Below are 4,483 nucleotides of genomic sequence, written 5' to 3'. Positions count from 1 at the left end.
AAAAAAATATATATATATATATATTATTATTTTTTTAAATCAATAAAAATTAATTATATTAAACCAATAAATTAAGTTAAAATGCAAATAATTTAATTTTGTTTCCATTTTTAAATATAAAAAAATAAAGAATTATAATTATTATTATTATCATGTATTAATTTCAAATTATTACTTTTTAATATAATTATTATATCATAATTATTACTTTTTTTTATAGTCATACATATATAAAATCACAAAAAGTTGGCCAAATTGTGCACAGAAAAAGAGAGCATTAAAAAAAAAGACAGACACATTTTAAATCAATCACAATTTTTAGCAAAAGAAACAAAAAAGTACAATTAGACTGTTTCCCTCAAACAGTGCACCCCTACTCTCCGAGTTTATTTTGCGATAAATATAATCTTTATATTGCCCACCTGCTCTTCTAATATTGGAATCAGCCATTAAATCCCATAATGATCAACCTCAAGTGACCTGTGATGACGTAACATCATCAGCGAGCAGAGCGCGGCATCGTGGCACGCTTTCACACCGAACGACGCCACAGTGAAATAAAAGCAGTCAAACAGCGCCGGCCCACTGGGTTTAATTCAAACAAGCCTACAGCCGCCAAAGCCAGACCACACAGACAAAATGAGCACTTTCCCACACGCAGGCTTTTAGAAATCCCACCCAAAACACACATCGGGCCTGTAATGGCTTTCTCTCATTACGCCGCAGTATAAATGACTCCTGTAGCCGCCGACACGCTCCCAAAGAACCGCTTATCAGACACACGATACTCACGGATATCACAACACACGCTACGATTCAAGACCGATTCACTCAGGTCAGATCAGATCAGATCCAAGGACGAGGATGACGAATCTGTGCATCAGCTGCTACACAGACGGCAGAAAAGTCATGTGACCTTGGACCACAAAACCAGTCATAAGGGTCAATTTTTTTAGATTTATACATCTGAAAGCTGAATAAATGAGCGTTCCATTGATGTGTGGTTTGTTAGGATCAGACAAAATCTGGAATCTGAGGGTGCAAAAAAATCTAAATATTGAGAAAATCATCTTTAAAGTTGTTCAAATGAAGTTCTTAGCAATGCATATTACTAATCAAACATTAAGTTTTGATATATTTACGGTTGGAAATGTACAAAATATCTTCATGGAACATGATCTTTACTTAATATCCTAATGATTTTTGGCATAAAAGAGAAATGTATAATTTTGACCCATACAATGTATTGTTGGCTATTGCTACAAATATACCCCAGCTCTCAAACAAGTCTTATGCACCTCTGTTTATCATTGCATACAGTATAAAGGTACATACTGCATAGCATTCAGTAAGTAAACAAACTAGTACTCCAGTAAATAAACCAGTACTCCAGTAAATAAACCAGTACTCCAGTACTCCCAACACAAGCCCTGAACCCAAAGACGTAATGAACTTTATCTAAGCTCTGTGTAAAATACAGAGTATAAATTAACATGTTTATCTTGAAGGCTGAAGTGTGTCATTTATTTTAAATGCTAAAATATTTGCTCACATCCCAAGTTACACTTTAAACTAGTGCTGGGCAACGATTGATTGAATTCAAATTTAGAATTTTGTTTTATATAATATATGTGTTCTGTGTATATTTATTATGTAAAGACATACACATTCAGTATATATTTTGAAAATGTTTACATGTATTTACATGTCTATATTTAATTTTCTATTATGTATAAATATATTTAATATATACACATAATTTTTTTCTTAAATATGTACATGCATGCATGTGTGTGTATACAAAATAAATATACACATATAATTATGTACACAAAAACTTTTATTTTGGATGCGATTAATCATTGCCCAGCACTTCTTTAAAACGCTTTCAAAAACATTGATTTGATTGTAGAGCGGCCCAACTTCTGACTCAAACAATGACGTGAGCTCGGGGGCGGGGCTACCTGCGTGACTGACCAATGGCAGGCGAGGGGATTGTTTGGGGAAACCGTCTGATAACAGTCATTATGTGAACACCCTTCAGCTGTATTCACAACAGTCACAATTATTTCAGCCATTAAACAAGCAAAACTTAACCAAGCATTCAAAGCAAAACTTAACCAAAGATTCAATATTGGAGGATTTAAAGGCAAAATGAAAACATCAGCCGCCGAAAAACACGGTCTCGCACCGATTGCTAAAGTCTTTGACTGATTGTCTTACCTCAGTCTGCAGATGAATGCAGCTCCTTATGGATTTATGATGTTCAGATCAGATCTCTCAACATCTACAAGAACAGTCAAACAGAATATTTCGTAAGACCTTGAAGAGGAGCAATAAATCATATACCTGGGAGTTATGCAATATCATTTAATATAGAAACAACCAGTAAAACGGCTTCAGGAATCATCCCTAATCAAATCGCAATTCATCAACATGTCAAAAAACTTCCAATAATTGCTAACCCAAACAACCAGAGCTTGATGTGTTTGCTTTAGTTACTAATCAAAACATGCATGCTTGAACATCTAAAAGTAGGTAATTCACTTATAAACCCAACACAGATTAAAACCTCTCTTGATGTTCAAATGCATGACTCTGGACACAAAACAAGTCATAAGTATCAATTTTTTGAATTGATAAATAAGCTTTCCATTGATGTATGGTTTGTTAGGATAGAACAATATCTGGCTGAGATGCAACTATTTGAAAATCTGGAATCTGAGGGTGCAAAAAAATCTAAATATTGAGAAAATCATCTTTAAAGTTGTTCAAATGAAGTTCTTAGCTATGCATATTACTAATCAAACATTAAGTTTTGATATATTTATGGCAGGAAATGTACAAAATATCTTCATGGAACATGATCTTTACTTAATATCCTAATGATTTTTGGCATAAAAGAGAAATGTATAATTGTGACCCATACAATGTATTGTTGGCTATTGCTACAAATATCCCCCAGCGACTTAACACTGCTTTTGTGCTCCAAGAGTTGAATCTCTTACTCGAATGATGTTTTCCTTAAACTAGTACCACTAAAACTAAGCGCTGACAGCTTGTGAGAAAGATCCTGAGACACTGCAGCGAGATTCAGGAGAAAACGCCAAACTTTTGCAAACAAGACACCCTAAATCTGCTCGCGGACCACAGACCGACGGCGAGTGTATCGATAAACACGGCGGATTAAACCCCAAAACCTCCGTGAACGTGTCAGACTGGCGTTCAGACGCTCACCTTCATTCACGATCCTCTAAAGCCCGTCAGAAAGCGTCCGCTGCACAGAGAAACATCCAGCGATCAATTACTCGATGAGGAGAGATTAAACGACTCCTTCTGCCCAACTCGAGGAGGAAAGCTGGTTTTCTTTCCTTCAGAGTGTGTGTGTGTGTGTGTGTGAGCGAGAGAGAGAGAGAGAGAGAGAGAGAGTGTGAGTGTGTGTGTGAGCGAGCGAGAGAGAGTGTGTGTGTGTGTGTGTGTGTGTGAGCGAGAGAGAGAGCGAGAGAGTGTGTGTGTGAGAGAGAGTGAGTGTGTGTGTGAGAGAGAGAGAGAGAGAGAGAGAGAGAGTGTGTGTGAGCGAGAGAGAGAGAGAGTGTGTGTGTGTGTGTGTGAGCGAGAGAGAGAGCGAGAGAGTGTGTGTGTGAGAGAGAGTGAGTGTGTGTGTGAGAGAGAGAGAGAGAGAGAGAGAGAGAGTGTGTGTGAGCGAGAGAGAGAGAGAGTGTGTGTGTGTGTGTGTGAGCGAGAGAGAGAGCGAGAGAGTGTGTGTGTGAGAGAGAGTGAGTGTGTGTGTGAGAGAGAGAGAGAGAGAGAGAGAGAGAGTGTGTGTGAGCGAGAGAGAGAGAGAGTGTGTGTGTGTGTGTGTGAGCGAGAGAGAGAGCGAGAGAGTGTGTGTGTGAGAGAGAGTGAGTGTGTGTGTGAGAGAGAGAGAGAGAGAGAGAGAGAGAGTGTGTGTGAGCGAGAGAGAGAGAGAGTGTGTGTGTGTGTGTGTGAGCGAGAGAGAGAGCGAGAGAGTGTGTGTGTGAGAGAGAGTGAGTGTGTGTGTGAGAGAGAGAGAGAGAGAGAGAGAGAGAGTGTGTGTGAGCGAGAGAGAGAGAGAGTGTGTGTGTGTGTGTGTGAGCGAGAGAGAGAGCGAGAGAGTGTGTGTGTGAGAGAGAGTGAGTGTGTGTGTGAGAGAGAGAGAGAGAGAGAGAGAGAGAGTGTGTGTGAGCGAGAGAGAGAGAGAGTGTGTGTGTGTGTGTGTGAGCGAGAGAGAGAGCGAGAGAGTGTGTGTGTGAGAGAGAGTGAGTGTGTGTGTGAGAGAGAGAGAGAGAGAGAGAGAGAGAGTGTGTGTGAGCGAGAGAGAGAGAGAGTGTGTGTGTGTGTGTGTGAGCGAGAGAGAGAGCGAGAGAGTGTGTGTGTGAGAGAGAGTGAGTGTGTGTGTGAGAGAGAGAGAGAGAGAGAGAGAGAGAGTGTGTGTGAGCGAGAGAGAGAGAGAGTGTGTGTG

At 39.5% G+C, this 4,483-nt stretch overlaps 1 protein-coding gene across 1 annotated transcript in view; it reads right to left on the bottom strand.

Annotated features, from left to right (window-relative positions):
- Nucleotides 1–3,385, bottom strand: part of LOC107560828 (bone morphogenetic protein receptor type-1B-like) — a 98,249-nt gene extending 94,864 nt beyond the window's left edge. Inside the window, exons 1-2 of the mRNA XM_016245096.1 lie at nt 3,238–3,385; nt 2,224–2,287 (exon numbers count right to left, since the gene is read on the bottom strand). The gene's annotated coding sequence lies outside the window, so the exon portion shown is untranslated. The remainder of the gene's footprint in view (nt 1–2,223; nt 2,288–3,237) is intronic.
- Between the last annotated feature and the right edge of the window lie 1,098 nt (nt 3,386–4,483).

This window comes from Sinocyclocheilus grahami, unplaced genomic scaffold, assembly GCF_001515645.1.
Source record: "Sinocyclocheilus grahami isolate Dianchi unplaced genomic scaffold, SAMN03320097.WGS_v1.1 scaffold745.1, whole genome shotgun sequence".
In the NCBI taxonomy this organism is placed as follows: Eukaryota; Metazoa; Chordata; class Actinopteri; order Cypriniformes; family Cyprinidae; genus Sinocyclocheilus; species Sinocyclocheilus grahami.
The sequence above is the reverse complement of the archived record's forward strand: the minus strand, read 5'-3'. Positions and strand labels throughout refer to the sequence as shown.